The sequence below is a fragment of the Tursiops truncatus genome, chromosome 4, assembly GCF_011762595.2.
Source record: "Tursiops truncatus isolate mTurTru1 chromosome 4, mTurTru1.mat.Y, whole genome shotgun sequence".
In the NCBI taxonomy this organism is placed as follows: Eukaryota; Metazoa; Chordata; class Mammalia; order Artiodactyla; family Delphinidae; genus Tursiops; species Tursiops truncatus.
This window is the reverse complement of record NC_047037.1, coordinates 141,968,772-141,989,196: the sequence shown is the minus strand read 5'-3', so window position 1 is coordinate 141,989,196 and position 20,425 is coordinate 141,968,772. Positions and strand designations below refer to the sequence as shown.

The 20,425-nt window shown below is 52.8% G+C and overlaps 1 protein-coding gene across 5 annotated transcripts in view; it reads right to left on the bottom strand.

Annotated features, from left to right (window-relative positions):
* AGPAT3 (1-acylglycerol-3-phosphate O-acyltransferase 3) overlaps positions 1-18,919 on the bottom strand; it is a 108,884-nt gene extending 89,965 nt beyond the window's left edge. For all 5 annotated transcript variants that reach the window (XR_012331660.1, XM_073804565.1, XM_073804566.1 and 2 more), the window contains exon 1: positions 18,773-18,919. The gene's annotated coding sequence lies outside the window, so the exon portion shown is untranslated. The remainder of the gene's footprint in view (positions 1-18,772) is intronic.
* Positions 18,920-20,425: the final 1,506 nt, after the last annotated feature.

Genomic DNA, 20,425 nt, shown 5'->3' with positions numbered 1-20,425 from the left:
AGGCATCAGCATCAGAGTATATGCTTTGACCAAAATGTACTGATGCAAAAAAAACAAAAAAAAGGCAACAAAAAGATATTTGGAAAAATTCCATTATGCTTAGAAATTCAAAACAGTTATCAACAATCAAAAAATAAATCAATTAGATACTGGAAAATCTATTGAATGGAAGAGTGACAAAAATGTGTCATATCACAACTTATAGGCTGCAGCTAAAAGTCCTTAAAGGGATCAAAGGTCATACTTAAGTGTGTGGTAGAAAATGTCAGAAGGCTGAAAACAAATGACCTAAAACGTAAGTTAGAAAAACAGAAAGTAAATCAAAAGGAAGGAAGGAAATAACTTAGAAAGTAGAAATTAATGGAATAAAAAGCATACAGAAAACCACAAAGGTGGTGTTTTGAACGGATCAGCACAAGTGGCAGAGTTCTGGCAAGAGAATCAAGATAGAGAGAGAGATGGCATGGACCGCATCAGGAGCAGGAGGAGGAGGTATAAGCAAACGCTGCGGACATTTTTAAGAGGGAATATGAGCAGCTTTGGAGCAATCAACTTGAAAACAGAGCTAACAGGACAAATTCCTAGGAAGAGCAACTGACCAAAAAGCTACAGAAAACTCAAAGCACAGGCCAACTTTAAAAACCTGAAGCAGAAGTGACAAGCCGCCCCCAGGACCCTGGAAACCGAGGCCCTTGCCTGCGCCCCTCACCTGGGGACCACCACCCTCGCAGACGCCTGGCACCCCTGGGCCTGCCCGGCTGGAGCCTGGGCCCTCAGACCCACAGGACAGGATGACAACGTCTCCTTCAAATCGGCTTGTGTCAGAAACCTGCCATCACGAGTGGAGAAGACATTTAACTGAAAGTTGGTGACTCAAGAAGCAAGTGTGAGCTTGGAGACCTAATCTCGCCGCGGTGGAGACTGAGAGCAAGCTGTGCGTGAACAGGGTGTCCGGACACCCGGGGCTCCCCTTCGGGCCCGAGCCCCACGCCACCTGCGGGGCCAGGGGACACTGTCCAGACCCCAGTCCCACTGCCACGCCCGCTCCCTGGCTGGAGCAAACCCCTGCTCTTCAGTAAGACGAGTGCCTCCATTCCAACAAGGTCTCTGGGGGTGAAGGTCATGCTTCTGAAGAAAACACAGAGCATCACCGTTCGCTGATTATTAAGGGTGACGGGGGAGAAGGGAGGGCAGAGACAGAGAGTCAAAGTGTACAACGAGCGGCCGATGCCGACCCAGGCCAGGCCCGCGCTCCGGGTCAACCCTCAGCTGCCCCAGAGCGCAGCCCCGGCCATGCCCGCCCGCGCGCCCCGTCCAGGCCCAAGGTGCCCGCAGGGCACACGCAGGCCAGCGAGGGGCGGGACGGGCTGCGGGTCGCTCAGCTGCGGAGACCATCGCGCTCCGCTGAGAAGCCGCAGAACATACGGAAGCATGAGTGGCAGGTACACAAAGACAAGGTTCACGTTTGACATGTTTCCAGCGATGAGCCGGCCACGAAAGCGTATGTGCTGAGAAAGGTACTACCCCCATCGCCGGCTCACAGCCAAAGGCTTCATGACACAGACGGGCGGAGAGGGGAGGGGAAGAGTGGGGTGGGAGAAGAGGGAAGGGGAGGGGCCCCCAGCCCGGGGACTATTCTGGGCTGTCAGGGACAGCGTGGCACATGCCTGGTGACAGCAGAGCCCAGCTGGGTCAAGGGTGTCTCAGGAGACAGACACCGTGCCCACGGCAGAGAGGACAAGAAGGTCCCCAGGGCCCCGGGTCCCTCAGAGGCTGCGCGCAGGACCACGGCAGACCCTCAAGGGCCGGCGGCTGGGCGGCAGGGGCAGCGGCTCTGGGGCTGACGGCCTTGGCCTTCCCAGCGGGGCTACAGCGGCCCGAGGAGCCCAGAGCCACGGCCACCGCGCTCCGGGCGCGTCCCTCCCGGAGACCCTGGGGGCCCTGAGCGCCGGCGCCGTCCAGAATCCCCGCCAGGAGCGGACGAGGAGCCCCGTGCGTCCCAGCCTCTCCTCCGGAGCGTCCCCGCACAATCTCCCGCGACAGAAGCAGGCGCTGCCCCTCCGGCTCTACAGCCTCCGCGGGGCCCTCGTGGGCCGCACAGCAAGGACAGAGCGAGGCCGGGCTCCAGCCCCAGGGCCCGAGGACAGACGAGGGTGGGGCTGGGCCGCGCCGAGGGGCTCTCAGGCCGGCGGGTCCCCCGGACCTTCCCGCTCGCTGTGCAGCGATTGTATTACCGGGGTCGGTGCCTGTTGCTGGTTTTGGGGGGCGGGTCTCCCCGAACTCCTGCCCTCAGAGTCACGGCCCGACCCCACTTGGAGCAAACACCACGACCTGGTTGTTGCACGTGCTGACCAGTCCAGGAAAGCAGCCACCTCCCGGGGAGACACGCCTGGGGGTGTCCTCTGCCTGTCCCCATACCACGCGACAGCCGCCAGCGCCGGGGTTCTGACCCGCCCAGGCATTTCCGGATTGGAACACCTATCCTTCTGAAATTCTGGGTGTGGACAATCTATGAAATCCATGTCTATACAGCAAAGAAGATCTTACCAAATATTCTATTAATAATAATATGAGACACACTTGGTGGTTAGGATTTGCCAGACTCTGTTCTGAGCATTTCACGTGTATTAAGTGCACTTGGCCAGAGGCACGGGGTCCCGCAGGGTAGAGACTTACACACTAGACAAACCTCCTGTGACTCCTGGGGTGCGGGGCCCAAAGACAAAGGACCCGCCCAGGTCATACAGCTCCACCCTCATGAGGCCACTCAGAACCACAACTAGCACGTCCAGGGGAAACATGACAGGGGCCAAAATGCAATTTTAAATCTCCTAGGGGCCGCATTAAAAAGGAAAAAGAAACAGGCAAAGGAGGCATGGAAACAACCCAAGTGTCCTTCAGACGATTGGTTTAAGAATATATGTATAGTATTGATATATATATATATGTATATATTGAAATATACATGCATACACACACACACACACACACACAGAGAATGGAATATTACTCAGCCATAAAAAATAATGCCATTTGCAGCAACATGGATGGACCTAGAGATTATCATACTAAGTGAAGTCAGACAGAGAAAGACAAATATCATATGACATCACTTATATGTAGACTCTAAAATGTGATACAAATGAACTCATATACAAAACAGAAATAGACCCACAGGGGCTTCCCTGGTGGCGCAGTGGTTGAGAGTCCGCCTGCCGATGCGAGGGACGCGGGTTCGTGCCCCGGTCCGGGAAGATCCCACATGCCGCAGAGCGGCTGGGCCCGTGAGCCATGGCCGCTGAGCCTGCGTGTCTGGAGCCTGTGCTCCGCAACGGGAGAGGCCACAACAGTGAGAGGCCCGTGTACTGCTAAAAAAAAAAAAAAGAAAAAAATAGACCCACAGACATAGAAAACAAACTTACGGTTACCAAGGGGAAAGAGGGGGAGAGATAAATTAGGGGTTTGGGATTAACAGATACACACTACTCTATATAAAATAGATAACCAACAAGGACCTACTGTACAGCACAGGGGGCTATACTCAATATCTTGTAATTACCTATAATGGAAAAGAATCTGAGAAAAAGTATGTGTGTGTGTGTTTGTGTGTGTGTGTATGTGTGTGTGTGTATGTGTTTGTGTGTGTGTGTATGTGTGTGTATACATACACATAAAACATGGAATCACTTTGCTGTACACCTGAAACGAACACAATATTGTAACTCAACTAGACTTCAATAAAAAAGAGAAACAGGCAAAAATAATTTAATAATACATTTATTTAACCCAATATATCCAAAATATTATCATTTTGGCGTCTATTCAATCTAAAAGAATCAGTGAGATGTTCGACGTTTTTTTCACACTAAGTCTGTGAACCTAGGATGCATGCGTCCCTAACAGCACATCTCAATCCAGACCAGCCACGTCTCTGGCTGTGTGGCTCTGTGGCTCATGGCCTCACGGCCTCACAGGTTCAGACACAACATACTTGCTGTTATTTGCCTCTCGTTCCCTTTTCTGCTTACATGTTAAGAATTTTAGAAATTTTTAGTTCCGCCAACTCTTTGGCTTCCCATGTATCCGCAGTGGTTAATTCCTCCACTGGACGGTAGGTACGGGGGCTTCAGTATTCTCTGTGTTTCATACACTAAAGCATTTCTTAATTTGAAAAAGAGAAGCTAACCCACTCCTGGAAGTACAATATAATCAACAAGTTACAAATAACCATTATGACAAAATATTTCCAATTTTCTTTTCCTTCCTTCCCCTCTCTGGAAATAGATACACTGTACCTGACAAAGCACGAACACCTAGCAACTCACTTCCTCTTCGTTTTTCTTTTCTTCCTAAAAAAGTCTTATTTACAAGAAGCCTCTCTCTTATTCATGTTCTCTCTCCCTCTCCCCTTCCCTGTCTCTCTTTGCCTCTGTCCTGTCTCTGTGTCTCTCTCCCCGTCCCCCCATCACCCAGTTTGGAAGGGTCAACCCTGTAAACACACCCCAAGCCTGGAGCAAATCTCTCTCGTTGAGCACAGCTAACGTACTGCTACTTGTCACACGTGTCAAGTTAGACACGACGCCTGATACAGCTCCCCTGAAACGTCCAGGCCACCACCGCCTGCTCCCTGCATGTCAGCGCACCGGGGTCGGGTTCCGCCCTCTACCTACGTGCTTATTCCGGGTTTTGGTGGATGTATGTGAGTGCGAATGAAAAGAATAACTGGCAAAAGTCATTGCTTTAAATACAACTGTGCTACCACACATGTGATTGCACATTTTGACATTTATTTTCAAAGGGCCACAGGTGCGTATGTGACACACACACACACACACACACACAAATGGCAAGAACACTGCTGAGAAAGGGAGCGTATCCACTCTGAGCCCATCAGAGTCCCTGATGACACAGCGGGGCAGGCTCATCTAGGCCCGCTCCACCAGAAGCCTGAAACTGGACTCGCAGCATTCATCAGTCAAGACTCCATGCAAAGTCCCGGCTTGATTTTCTCCCAGTGATTCACAAACACAGCCTCGCACCCCCGAGGAGCAACCTCAGAGCCACACAGGGACAGACGGGCGAGGTGCCCTGCCTGCTCCCGCCACACAGAGGGCAGGTGGCCCCTGAGGCTCGGCGGCCAGCATCCCTGCTACTCTCAGGGATGCTTTAGAGGGAAAAGAAGCTCCGCTCAGATGTGCTGAGCCATGAAATGATTCAGCACCGCGGGACATGTCAAGTTGGCACAGAAAGCCAGCACTTCTGTGATGTTAGACAAGCCCTCGGTCTGGGCGTGGGCTGGTGGACAGCGGCCTCTCCCGTGTTCCAGAAACACGCCGGACACAGCAGGACGCAGCCTAAGGCCTCTGCCACATGCTTCTGCAAAAACGGAGAGCAACGCGGACGGACAAAACCCACCATTCTCCTGCTCTGCACCTGAGGGGCACCAGACGAGAGGCAGCCGGGACCCTTGTCAGCTGCCTAAGGACACGGTGGCCGTTTTGGGAACGAGCCTGTGCAGAGCTCAGCCATGTCCATCTCTGCCCTCCCTGAGGCGCTCATGGCCTCGGGTCGCTCGTCCACGTGCTGTCGTCCGCGGGCAGCCCTGCTGGGACTCGCCACTCACCCCCCCGCGCGGCATCGCTGCTCCGACACGCGTGCGGCGCCTCGTGTGTGACACCGCTCTATAAAGTACCTTCACCCGTGATGTTTTCTAATCCTCACCAGCCCCTGGGGGAGCCATGAGGAGCAGAGGGCCACCACCGAGAGGCATGAAGTCACCTCCCGGGAGCCACTCGAGCCCGGGGCCCGTCCCACAGCTCCCACGGGGGCAGGCCAGTCACCTGCCATGTATTTGCACTGCGGGCCTTAGCAAACAGGGGACAGCGTCAGTTATGCTGCTGCCTACTGCCGCAGTGCACAGTGAAATGCAGGGACAGCCTTAGCAGGTTGGATTTCAAAACTGGAAAAAAAAAACAACTGGAAAATAAAGTGGAAATGAGAAAACGATTAGGCACCTAGAATGGTGTTATTCTTTCAAGGATTACTGGTGTGAGTGGAAACAGGCGTGGTCTCTTTGGGGGTAAGTCGGCCACAGGGGTCGGAAGTCTCTGGCCGTGAGGACCCCGGCTCAGCGATCCCCGGGAGGACCTGCCCTCAGGAAGCCGACCAGGGAAGAGCCGTGCAGGGCGCCCGCCGGACTTCCGACAGGGAAACAGAAACAGCTTTGGTGCCGCCAGCCGCAGGCGTCGCTGACCACACAACGGAGTCGAGCACGGCCCTCGCGGTCTTTACCCAGGGACAGGGGCAGATGGCAAAGGTCAGCAGTGTGACGTGAACCAAGGAAAGTGGGCCGCAAAGACAGCTGTACGGCGTGGCCCACGTGTGGGCATATGCGAGCATATGTGTGTGCACGTGTGGGGAAGGCCTCCTGGTGAAGCGAGGGGTCCCAGGTGCAGCGCGCCTCGGGGAGAAGCCGGGACCCGGTTGGGGCAACATCGAGGACCAGGAAGAGGAGGAAGCGTCGGTGGGGCGTCACCACGGGCTGGAGCCCGGGAGTGACAGGGACAGTACCGGGGCTACCGAAACAACCTCGATGCGCCCTAGGGAAGGAATCTGGTGGGAGCGGAACTGGAGGCCTGGGGACCTTTGGGGGCACTGGAGCAGCCCGTGTGTGGCCTGTCTCGGGGGGAATCAGTGAGGTTCCACGAGGGACAGTGGGGGTTTGGGGAGAGACACGGAGGAAGGGGTCAAGGCGGGGCAGGGGCCTGGCTTGGACGCCAGCGCGGTGACCTCACCGCAGGAGACGGGGAGAGGGTAGGGGTGTTTCACGGCTGTGGGCGGACAGGGGAGGCCTGCTGAGATCGAGCGCCTGGGCTGAGGACACACAGCCTGCGGGGGGGAAACCTGTGGGCCTGGGGTTTAGGGCTCGGAGCTGAGAGGACAGCAAGCTGGGGTCACAGCCTCGCAGGTAATTAAAATAACAAGGAGCGACGGGAGGTCCCTGGCAGACAGGACCTCAGGCAGAGCCCCCCAGATAACACCATTCCAGATGCTTCATTAAGCATCTTTCCCTTCACATTTAGTTTCCTTTTTTAAAATATTTATTTACTTATTTATTTAATTTATTTTGGCTGCACCGGGTCTTAGTTGTGGCACACGGGATCTTCACTGCGGCACATGGGATCTTTAGTTGCTGCGTGCAGACTCCTTGGTTGTGGCCTCCATGTGGGGATCAGTTCCCCAAGCAGGGATCGAACCCAGGCCCCCTGCACTGGGAGCGCAGAGTTTTACCCACTGGACCACCAGGGAAGTCCCGACATTTATTTTCCGGTTTTGAAATTGCACGTGCAAAACTGTATGAACCGTCTCAAAAACACGCCCTTCCACTTCTACTGGCATGTACTGCACCCCGCACATGTATGGTAGTTTTCCAGCTACCAAAAATGTCATTTGAAGAAAACTGTTTGGATGGTGGCTTAGTCTCCAGTTCTAAAAAAGCAGACACCACCTCAGTTGTACGGACGACAGAGAAGTTGACGGGAAGTTGAGTTCATTGAAGACAAAATCTGAGACAGGTTTTGCAGTTGTGTCCCAAACTGGTTAAAGCGCTTGATAGAGATGTGCACTGGGAGGGAGGGGCCCCCGGCTTTAAGCTCCCCGGACACCACAGTTGTCTTCCAGCAGGCAGCTGTAGGCCAGGATAAAATTTACCCCAAGTTAGCTTAGTCACTTAGGTATACTCGAACCTACGGCATTCCTTAACTTTCATTATTGTTTATTCATCAGCATCTGTGTCGATTCACCTTAGCAACCTCTTCAAGCTCAGAGTTTTGTTTGGGGATCATTTTCCTTCTTTGTCAACGATGTCTTCAGAAGTTCCCTTTTATGAGTCCAGAAAATTAACCTATCATGGTTCCGGATCAGTCCCACTCCTGGGCTCCTGGCAGAAGCAGGCAGCACTTCTGAAGGCAGAACCTGTCCAGGGAGACGTGCTCCAGGGAATCTGCAGACAAAGTCCTCCTGAATACAAGAGCACAGTCCAAGCTACAAGGCACACGAGAAACTAGCTTCAGGGAGTGAGAGGCAGCACAACAAACGGCGGGATTCAACCCCCAAGACATTTAGACTTCGGTATTATTTGGGGCGCTGTTATTACTTTGGCATTATTCTTTGCAGCATACAGAGTAATATGCTTAGAGATAAAAAAGGAAATTGAAATATGTGCAAAGAAAAGAACACCATGCGAGAGAAGAGGCACGGTTTGGAAAGAACCACAGAGAACGTTCGAGGATGAAAACTATAATCACCGAAATGAGCAGGTTAAGGAGCAGGTTAAGCAGCAGATTAGACAGAGATGAAGATGGAGCTGGAAAACTGGAAAGGAAAGCTGAGGAAATCACACAGAATGTGGCCAAAAAAGACTGAAAGACAGACATGAACAAGAGTTGAAGAGGCTTGGAAGATGGTGTGAGAAAGTCAAGCATAAGGTAGAAACAAAATTCAACAAAAGAATGGCTGAAATTTTTCCAGAATTACTGAGAGACACAAAACTTTATCCTCAGGAAGCACATTGACTCCAAAGCAGGAAAATAAGAAGAAATCCACTCCAGAGATGCCACCATGAAATTGAAGAATACTGGGGCTTCCCTGGTGGCGCAGTGGTTGAGAGTCCGCCTGCCGATGCAGGGCACACGGGTTCGTGCCCAGGTCCGGAAAGATCCCACGTGCCGCGGAGCGGCTGGGCCCGTGAGCCATGGCCGCTGAGCCTGCGCATCCAGAGCCCGTGCTCCGCAACCGGAGAGGCCACAACAGGGAGAGGCCCGTGTACCGCCAAAAAATAAAAAAAAATAAAAATTGAAGAATACTGGATGTAAAAGGGACCACAAACACAGCAGAGAGGAAACATTACTGATGCAGGAAGGACAGCGGAACTGACAGCGGGTCCCTGAGCCAGGAGGAGGTGACAGGGCGTAATCCACGTCTCAGAGAATGCCAGTCAGTGCCACACGGGCCATGTCCTCTGCCCACGAGGCTTCTGAGGTGAAGCCAACAGTAAATAGATAACCTAAAATGCCAGTGCATTTAGAAAATAAAAGTACCTCTGTATCACTCACGGGGCATAGAAGAATAATAAAGGATTTTTAAATGCTCAAAAACTCAAATACTGAGCAATGATATTACTGCACACCAAAATATACAGGACACAGGACAGCAGAACCAGGAAGGAAGGTTATAGCCTTAAATGCTTATGATAGAAATAAAGTCTGAAAATTAAGAAACTATGCTTAGAAAAAATAAAAAAAAGAAGTTAAGCTTTCAACTCAGTAACCTATAAAGGGAACACCAGGAAAGAAAAAAAACAACCCAGGGAGTGTAGAAAGATACGATTACAACGAAAGGATAAATTAATGACACGGGAACCAAAGATGTGCTGGACAAGATCTATAAAACTGAAAGTCGGCTCTTTGCAAATGGCAAAGAAACAGAGAAGCCTCTGCTAAGATGAATCAAGAACAAAGAAAAGCAAAAACATTTCAGGAATGAAAGGGGGAGCTTAATGTCAGATACAGTAGAGATTTAAAAATCAAGAAAGTATTATGACTTCTGTACCAAGAAACAGACAATGTAACTGACACGGATACTGGGGTAGACAGGTCTAAGATGACCCCCATGGTTCACACCCTTGTGTAACCCGCACCCTTGAGGGCGGGCTGGACCTACTGACTGGCTTCCAACAAAAAGTGGATGAGAAAGTAGTGGAAGGTGGCATCCGAGATGTGGTTTACGACACTGAGACTGCGTCTAGCTGGTGTCTCCCCCTCCCTCTCCCCCTCACTCTCACTCTGACGGACAAGTTGCCAGGTTGGGGAGCCCTCAGCACAACTGGCAAGGACCTGAATCCTGACAGAAACATGGATGAACTTGAAGAGGGATCCTTGCCCCGTGGCACCTTCAGATAAGACTGCAGCCCCAGGCGGCACCTTGGTCACCGCCTATGAGGGACCCCGGGCCTGAGGACCCAGCTAAGCTGAGCCTGGATTCCTGGACCACAGAAACGGTGAGATGGTAAGTGCTGTTGACAGCCAGTAAGTGTTGGGGTCATTTGTTACATAGCAACAGATAACTAATGCAGATCACTCCCTAGAAAATAATACCCAACCTTATTTTTAAAAGGCTGGAAAAGCTGAACAGATCTGTACTATTAAAGTAATCGACCAGGATGTAAAAATCTGTCTGCACGAGAGCCAGGCCCAGACCAAGAAATTATGTAAGAAACGCATAACCTCAGTCTCACAGAAGCTCTTTTATACCACAGAAAAGGAGGCAATACTGTCCACTCATATGATGAAACCAGTACAAGCCAGCACCTAACCCAGACAAGACGGGGACAGTGTAATAAAGGACAATTCCAAGCCATGCGCACTTCTAAACAAAGGTGCAACAAATTCTAAACAAAATATTAACAAACCAAACGTGGTAACGCAATACAGAATAATATCATGGCCGAGATGGGACATTCCAGAAAACCTACTCATGTACTTCACCAAATCAACCTATCAAAGGAGAAAATCTTATACAATCAGCTTCATACGTGCAGAAAAAGTCTTTGATAAAGCATTTTCAGTCAAATATTTGTATAAACAAGACAACTTTCTAACCGGAAAGCGGGCATCTAAAGAAAACTAAGCATTCTCTCTCTCTCTCTTTTTTTTTTATAATTTCATTATTGTAAACAGGTAAACATAATCCAAGGAGATAAGTAACACACCGTGGCCCCTCCCCGCTGCACCTTCCCACCCCTTATATGAAGTCTTGAGTCTCCTCCCAGTACGTCGTCACTTCAATACAAGAAATTTGAAAAGGCGTTCTTACCGCCCCCCATGCCTTGCGCTTAGCCCTAACCCCTGCCTCTCCCCCAGCAGTGTCCCCGGGGCCGTTAGTAAGCAGTGCCGCTGGGGACACCTTGCCCATACTGGGGGCGCCCAGAGGTGCCGGGGACCACGTGCCAGGTACGCCTAGACGTGAAAGCCCCCTGTGCAGACACGGCCCACCAGTCCACACCCGCACCTGCGCTCCGCTGACTCACGTCTGTGACCACACCGGCCCAGGCACTCTCTCTACATCCTGGCTCCCCGGGTGCGGCAGGCCGGCATCTCACTGTGCTTTTATTTTTGCGTCTCCCTGATGACCCGTGAAGGTAAGTCTTGAATCTCTTCTCCTCTCATTTCCTTCCGTCTGTTTGCTCCTTTGTTCCCAGGAGGAGCCATAGGAAGATTCTGAACTAAGCAGTCTCCGTGTTTGTACCAACACCAAACGGGAAAACTGAGCAGCATTTCCTGAAAATCAGGAAATAGGACAGAAACGCCCCCTCGCACCTCCGTTCGATACGGTCCTGACGGCGCTGGCCCAGGCAGTGAAACAGGATGGAAAAGTATTAAGGCATAAGGAAGAAACGAGGCCATCACCGTTCCCTGTCTACGCAGAAAATCCCCGAAATCTACAGGTAAATTATAAGAAATAGAGATTGGCAAGGTGACTGGATATAAAACCAATATCCAAGATCAACTGCATTTCTGTTCAACACCAACAAGAGTGAGACATTTTTTTTAATAAAAAAATAAAATTTAAAAATACCACTTATGAAAGTAACAAAAAATAAGAAGGACACCTGGGAATAAATTTAACCACAGAGTCTAAGACAGTTACTTATAGTATATACAGGGCCTTATCAAAAGCCGTTTAAGAAGATCTACATTAGCTGAGACACACCACGTTTACAGCAGGTAATCTTAATACCATAAAACAGAAATTCCCCTCAACTGATCTATGGAATTGGTGCAATTTCTGTCTAAATCCTGACCAAGTTTTTCATGAAAATTGACAAGCTGATTTTAACACAGAGAAACAAAGAGCACGAATAACCAGGCGCTCTGGAGAACGCAGGGGTCAGGGGGCGTAGAGGGGAGGATGTCCAGACAGCAACGGGGGCAGGTGCCACTCACGCAGACACACGGACCGGCAGGACAGAGAAGCCAACCGAGGGGACTGCACACACGGCCGCAGTGGCGCAACAGATCAGCAGGGAAAGACGACCAACCGGCCGAGGCTGGTGTCAGGACAACTGTTCTCCACATGGGGACAGAGCTCCCTACTCGTCACCACAGAGTCCACTCCCGAGGGACTAAGGGCTTCAGCGTGGAAAGCAAACGTTACAACTTCTACGAGAAAACACAGGAGAACACACGAGTGACCCCAGGGCTGGGAAAGACTTCTCAGCGACACTCGAAAGGCCACAAAAGAAAAGATGGATAAACTCCACATTGAATTAAGAATTTCTATTCATCAAAATAAAGTAAAAAGACAAGACACGGCTCGGAAAGGTACCTAATGAACACGTGACAACGAAGGATCACTATCGTGAATACATAAGGAAACACATCATATAGAATTATACGTAAGGAATACGCACGAGAAAGTTATCACCTAACAGGAAAATGGGGGAAGGAATTCACAGGGGAGGAAACACGTCTACCAGTAAATATAGGGAGAGTATCAACTCCATCTACCAGGAAACACACATCAGGCCACAATCAGACAGGAGTGTTTTGCATCCAATCTATTTGCAAAACTTAACAATACCACGTGCTATGGAGTATGTGGGTCCACTCACACCCTTAGTCTCTTTCCCATCGCTCTGGGAAACAGCCCAGTGTAAATATCACTGTGTAAATTTTAACCTGCCTGGACTTCCCCGCCCAGTGGTCCCATTCTACACGTGTAACAGGAGGCGTGGACACAGGACATGCCATCAAAACAGAGCAGGATGAGGAGCGCCTTCTGGTAAAAGTCCCGATGCATTTTGTAGACATTACTTCATCTTCACATGGACCTCAGGAGGGCCTCCTGCACGCACTCGGAGACACACGGAGTTCCTCTGTTCCCAGACTGACACCTCTCTGGGTACCATCTTCTCTCTTCCTCTACCCAGCATCACGTAACCCCATCCTGTTTCCAGCAGCCACAGTTGAGATAAGAAAGACAATTCTTTTGGTTTTCATCTGTACATAAAGTCTTGGGTTTCCGTTATTCTTGTTTTGCTTCTCTTGCATGCATTTTGAAAGTGCCCATTTAGTCCTCATTTAATTGGCTCACTTACTTTATTGTGAAAATTAAACAAACAGTGTAGACCAGAGGTTGTAAAAATAGTGGCCCAGAGGCTAAATTCAGGCAGGAACATTGTTTCGTTTGCCTGCAGCTTGTTAAAAATAAATAATTGCATAGAAAGATCTAGATTTGTGTCTTGTCTCAGCAGATCAAAGAGCTAGTGACTTTGGTCCCGTACCTGCCTGGCATGTCTGCTAGGGGTCCGAGGCTGGGGGTCAGAGGGGTCAGAGGCCGGGGGTCAGGCAAGGCACATCCGAGAGAAGAGACGTACAGCCATCACTCATCGGCACGGCCACCCCCACCTGGCACTTGTTAGATCTGTGTGCAGCTCTCACATATAGCTTTGTTTACCAAAGTAGGAGAAACATTTATACCCAATAACTCATTAAAATTTAAAGAATGCCAGGTACAAAGCAGTTGGGACCCCAGGAAAACACCCTGCTGGCTTGGAGCTAGAACTGGACCGCAGGCCACCAAAGCATTTTCTAACAAATGTTCTAGAACTGAAGTTACGGTAGTTAGCGCCTCGATTTAGGAAGCTGAAAATAGCTGTCGTGCGCTAACAGGCGTGTGCTCTGACCTCTGTCCCCCGTCTGGAAGCACTCTGCTTCCTTTCATCGCTGGACACTCACTTTTGTGTACCAGCTCACCACTAGTTACAGCAAAGGAGCCCAAATAACGGCTCAAGGGGACCTGCCAGACTGCAGGGCTTTTCCTAAAACTAAACCAAAACACTGCCGGGGGCCCAGGGACTATTCACGGTTTGGGATTCCTTTTACTGTTGCGATTATTTATTTCTACTTTTGTGGACTCCAAGTCACTAAACGTGGAGGCTGTCAGGGTGCTTTGACACTCAGACTCCCCTCAGGAGAGAACCTGCCGCCGGGGGTTGGGGGGTGCCTGCCGGACCTGACTGCCCGAAGGGCGGGGCCCGAGGACCCCAGGCTGGCTTTCTCAGAGCCACATCCTCCCAGGCCTCCCCGCTCCCTGTCCCCTCACTCAGGGGTCGGATCACCCCCTCCAGCCCCCACAGTGTGCCCCCCCCCCGAACCTCCTGCACGTCCCATCTTGGCGTCCTCCTCACGCGGAACCCAAACAGGTGACGGCTTCATCTAACAATCTGACTTGTCTTATTTTGGCAAAAGCCACTCCTAGCAAGCCATATTTTGGAAGGTATACCAATTGATTCATTTCTCTCTGAACAGAAGGATGACGTGTATCCTCATTCATTCATCCAATCAGTCACTCCAATTAGCCTGGGGCGATGGTCTAATTAGAAATCAATGTATGCGAAGCGTAACCCGATCACCAGCACGTTCTTTATGGTAAGAGTCAAGAGGCGGCTCTTCACTTTACCGCTACTGAGCGGAAAATGAAAAGCTGAGCACACATGAATCTGCATAAATGGAATTTCTTTCTTCCCCAGGCAACATCATTTCTAGCGTGTACCTGTTTCTATCATCTTCAATGGAGGTTTCCGGGCCCCAGTCCACCAAGTCTCGCCTCCTACAAGCGAAGAGGTTTTTTTACATGAATACTTCTGTGAAGCCAGTCACTGAGTTTCTGCTTCAAAAATGCAGATTTTCATAGACTGAGTTTTCTGAGCACCGCGTTGGTTTGGATTCAATGAGACCTTGTTGGAAATCTAGATGTGTCGCTTGCCAGCCGAGGGACTGTGGCCAAGCTCTCCCACCCAGTTCCTCCAGCTGTGTAATGGGGCAATACCCTGTCCTCACAGAAACAACATAATGAGCCCATAAGATGCCTCATGGAGATGCAATAATTGGAGCTGTTGTCATCAGACCAGACGCAAAGCAGGGACACACTGAACGTCAGCATATACTTATAAAGTTTTCAGGTCAGCAAACTGAGTGATGAAGAGAAAAAGAACCCCCGTTGCTGGAGCTCTGGAATTCAGCCCCCCACCCCACGCCCGCCCCTGGGGATGCAGCCAGCGGGGCTCACAGGACCCGTGAGAGCAGATCGGGTAAAGGTGTTCCTCACTGCAGCTTCTCAACGCTGCTCAGGGTAGAACTCACTACCACCCTTCTTATCGCTGCTTTCGTTCCCCACCCACTTTCGGAGGGAACTGAGAAGAGCCACATCAATGATGCATGGCCTCCCGGGGCCACCTGAGGACAGGCCTCTCGGCTGCTGGCAGGCAGCTCCCACCAGGAGCGCCCAGCTTCAGCTTCGGTTTTTAGTCCTGCGTGATGCGAAGCACTTCTGCCTGGAAGAAGACATCTGCCTGTCACATACTGAAGGATACGGTTTCTTTCAACACTAATATTTAAAATGTATCCTATCTGTGACCTTCTGGCTGCACCTGCGGAAAGACATGGCGAATTAAAGCACAGCGTCCAGGGCCAAAGGCTCCAGCTCTGCGGCGGGAACTTGGGCCAACTTTCCCCGGGCATCTGCTCCTCTGCCTCCAAAGAGAAACACAGATGCCGCCCCCAGATGATCCGTGTTTCGGTTTCTAGCACTTTGCTCCACAAAGATAAACAGGACATGGTGAATTCTTCTCAATAAGTAAACGAGAGACTGTCCCAGGCTGGACCACTCATGTGTTTACCTAAAATCCAGCATTTTGAAATCAGTAATTTAGGATTAGTTTAAGATTATTACGAAGTGGTTTTAGAAACAACGGATTAAGTCAGAGTCATTTCGCTTTACAATGTGAATCAACTCATTTAAAACCTCAAGCATTCCTTGGTTAACCAAAAGTAAAATCCATGAAATTTCCAAGCAATTGTTTTACAAAATTCAGTCCAATCTGACTGTAACATACGTTTCTCAATGAGAAGACTGAGTAACTAAAGATCTTATGTCATACAGTCAAATCATTAAGAAACAGGCAAATGTAGCCAATTGTATCCAATGCTTTGCCACAACTTGTAACAGTAAAATATTAGAGTTTCTGATGAGGCCCAAGAGAGGGAAGAAAAAGATGGAAGCAGAAGCTACTGCTTCTGCCCCAGGTGGACTTTGATGGGGGGCTAACTGCTAACAGCGAGGGGCCGCCACTGATCTCCACTGAAGCCCCCTGTCCTGTCTCCCACGCTAGGTCAGGCTGAAAGCCAGGGGAAGATGTGTGTTTTGGGGGTCCAATGCGATTGGAAGCGTTGACCACACCCTCCCTTCCACCCCGCCCCGGAAAACCCAGTAAATTGGCTCTTCTCAAACACAATTTCTGTTTCTCATTTTCCTTGTTTATACTGATTTCAACATTTCCCTCCTACCTCTGATTTGACCAGAGATAAAAGTGTTTCCAGACTCTTAGCAGACAGATGGGGCTGAGAAGGTGGGAGTCCATGGATCTTAGTTTAAATTCTGGCCACGCCGATTTGCGACCCAACCTTCGGGGGGTAACTCAACCTCTGGGTTTTCTCAGACCACTCTTTTCCAAGGTGGAAGTGCTAGCAGAGTTGTCACATGTAAAGGGCTAACCCTGTGTATCAGGACCCACGCTGGTTAACGTGGGACGCTGGAGTAAACACGGACAGCCCAGATCACTTCGGTGGATGCACTCTTTCTAACTTCCAAAATAAACAACTGCTTTCAGTGTGCTTCCCTGGCCCTGGCACCTAGACGTGGGACAGGCACATGGAACATCAGCCTGCCGGCCCTGCCTCCCAGGAGGCGGCTTCTGGAGTCCACACCCTGGCAATGCAAGTGTCCTTCCTGCACCTCCCTTCACCTCCTACGACAGGGACTTTAACCCTCTGCTCCCGCACCTTCTCCAGGCTACTGCTCGGCCTAGGCCTCTTGGCAGACATGCCCCCGCAGGCCCCACGCAGGTGGGGTGAACAGCATGCTCCGGCCAACACAGCCAGTCTGCGTGCCGTGAAGTGTGGTTCAGAACATCAAGGCCTGCGCCTTCCAAGGCCCAGAGGAGGCCCTGTGTATGCGGACCCTCAGCCGCGTGTGTGTGAACGCCCATCACACGCAGCACCTTTTTTCAAACAACGTAATCAGGAAGATTCCCTCAGAGTGGCTGAGAAAGGGATACAGAAGTGAGTTGTAACAGGCCAACTCTGCAACTTTGAAGGAGAGGAGGGTGGAGTTAGGACGCAAAGAAGGGGGAGGGAAAGCAGTAGGGAAATGATCAAATTAGAGAATGTGCAGAATCTCACTGAGATCCCTTATGAAGCTTTTAAACGGAGAAACCGTTCATTAGCAGTCCCTAAATGAGTACAGTCAGCCGGCAGAGCTGTAATTTAGAACACGTAGGGGATCCCCCCCCGGCTTAGTCCAGCATCACTGGGCCCCTCAAAACACAGCCATCGCCAGGCCACCACACACCGCTCGGGGTTTGGGATCTCTGGGTGGTTTCCACCCTTAATATGGGTGGCAGTTCTCATTCCAGTCTATCTCACGGCCAACGGCCCACCTCATTTTTCCTTCTCGTGAGATCATATTTCCTATGAAAAGGAACCTAACTGCTCTAGTATTCTCTTAGAGGAGACTGTATATAGTGTGCTTTAAAAAATTTAAAGTCTGGGGTGTGGGGTTTCCCTGGTGGCACAGTGGTTAAGAATCCCCCTGCCAATGCAGGGGACATGGGTTCGAGCTCTGGTCCGGGAAGATCCCACATGCCACAGAGCAACCAAGCCCGAGCGCCACAACTACTGAGCCTGCACTCTAGAGCCCGTGAGCCACAACTACTGAGCCCGCATGCCACAACTACTGAAGCCCGCACCTAGAGCCAGTGCTCTGCAACAAGGGAAGCCACCGCAGTGAGAAGGCCGTGCACCGCAACGAAGACCCAACACAGCCAAAAAAAAAAAAAAAAAGTTGGAAGAAAGAAAGAGAGGAACCAGCACAATACTTTCAAGGTAGCTTCAACTGCTAGTCACAGCCTGCCTTCCTGAGACCCTCGGGCAGGATCAACCGACCTGGGTGCTCTGGGCGGCCCTGGGGTGGCGGTGGTTTTCCTCCCAAATGGCTCTTGGATTACTGACCGACCCCATCACCTGACTGGAACCGTGGAAATTCACAGACGGCCTTTGGTCCAAGCGCCAAAGTCAAATCTGAACACTCAGCACCCACCACTGCTGCGCATTCCCACCTGCAGCCCTCCCTCCTGGCCGAGCAAAAAGTGAAACTAACCCCCGGCCGTAGATAGAGCGCAGGGTCGGGGGAGCGCTCGGGGCCGGGTCCCCAGCGCCCAGAAACCGAGGGGGGGGGAGGGGGGCACGTCGCGTCCGCGGGGAGCAGAGGGGCCCGAGAAACCCCGCGGGGAGAGGGGCGGGGGTGTCGTGCCCTCGCCCAGCCGGGTCGCCCGCCCCTCCTGGGGTGCCCCGGCCCTGGCCGCGCGCCAGCCCGGACCGGCGCGCCCGGCTGCAGCGCCGCAGGCGGGCCTGCGGGGACGAGGAGGGGACGGGGCCTGGGCCTGGCCGGACGAGGCCCCGGGGAGGCCGGGAGGGGACCCGGGGCCCGCGGGCCCCAGTCCCGGTCCTCCCGCAGGCCCCGCGCCGGGCGGAGCGCAGCCAGCCCACTGCGGCGCGGGGCCCGGGTCGGGGGCGACCTGGGACGGCGGTGGAGGCAGCCCCGACCTCGGGCGGCGGGCCGGGCGGGGGCCCGACCTGGGGGCAGCGCCGCTCACCTGCAGCCGCCGCCACCTGCTCGTCGCGCGCTCGGCCCCGGCGTCGCCTCCGGGCCGTTCCGGCCGCTGCGCTCCGGCCCTGGGCGCGCCCGGCCCTGCGTCGGGCCTCAGCGAGTGCGGCGCCCGCCGCCCCCGGCCCCCATCCCGCCCCGCCCGGCCCGCCGCCCTCCGCCCTCGGCCGCGCCGCCCCGCCACTTCCTGTGCGCGGCGATCCCACAGTTCCGCCGGCGCGCGGGGCGGCGGGGACACGCGGGGAGGGGACACGGGACGTGCGGGGGGGACACAGCGGGGAGACATGCCGGGGACGCGGGAGTACAGGGGAACAGTGGGGAGGGAATACGGGTCGGGAGGGACACAAGGGGGGGACACAAGGGGGGATAAGCCAAGGGGACAGGGAGGTACAGGGGGACAGCGGGGAAAACATGAGACACGTGGGGAGACAGGGGGACACCGGGGTGGGCGGCCTGGCGGGGCGCCGGCTGCGAAGGGACGGGCCCGTGTCCAGTAACGCACGCGGCTGGAGCACCCGGAGGGCTTGGGGCCGGCGGGACACTTTGGGGGCGGGACAGCGAGGTCGGTGGAGGGCTGGATTGGGGGTGGAGGGAGGGGATCCGTCGGGGGCACAGACCGCCTGAGGCTGGACCCAGGGCTGGGGGAACTGCATGGTGGGCCGGCATACGTGGCGGTGGAGGCGGGGGGGGGGGGGGGGGGGCAGGCAGCACCACGGACAGTGCGGACCTCCTGGACTGCCCCCATCTCCCCAGGGGCCCCCGCTGCGCGCACTAGGGGTGTTTCCAGGCATGAGACTCCCCCCAGGCCACGGTTACCGCCGTGGGGCGGGGAGGGGGGTCGCGGGGGTCGCCGTGGGGGATGTCCTGGGAGCCGCTGGTCCGCGCGAGGTCGTGTTTCAGACCCAAGTAAAGCGCCCTTTGACTTCTTTACAGTTGGCCCTCGGCTGGCAACGTTGTATCCGTATTTGACCCTGGAGGAAGCCTCCCCGAATTGGGGTGGGGGGAGGCGGTCGCCCTGAACCGGCCTCGCTAGCCCCACCCGTCGCCCGTGGTCCCTGACAATGTCCCCTCCTGGAAGAAGGGCTGCCTGCGTCCCCTGCCAGGCCCCGGGCCCGAGGGAGCGTCCAGGCGGGGCTGTCTGGCGCTGGGCTGTACACAAGGGTGGAGGGTCACCTCCAGTCTGTACTCCGTACGTCCGTGTGGCCTGCCCCCTGCTCGGGTCCTCAGGTCCCAGGTGGCCCTCCTGAGCTGGGAGGAGCTTCCTTCGAAAACTGTTTACAATCCCAGGTGCTGTTGCTGTCTGCTGGGCCTTATTTTAAGCCACCTCGAATTATTTCAGAAAACACCCTGACTAAAATAAACATACCTGCACCTGTTCTACTCACAATCCCCTTATCCTTGAAAAAGGAAGTATAGTTGGCAATGTTCATGTAAATTTAATATTGTGAAGCCTTGGGCCTGGCACTGCTTCTTCAGTCGTGGATCCTATAGATGAATCCCCGCAGGCATCTGCAGGTGTATGTACAGGAGGTCCTGACACAGCATGTATTACGGGAAAGAACAAAAACAAACCCTGAAACAACCAGCAAGACACCTTGTTAAATAAACTCTGGAATATTCATTTAATATTTATTTATTTATT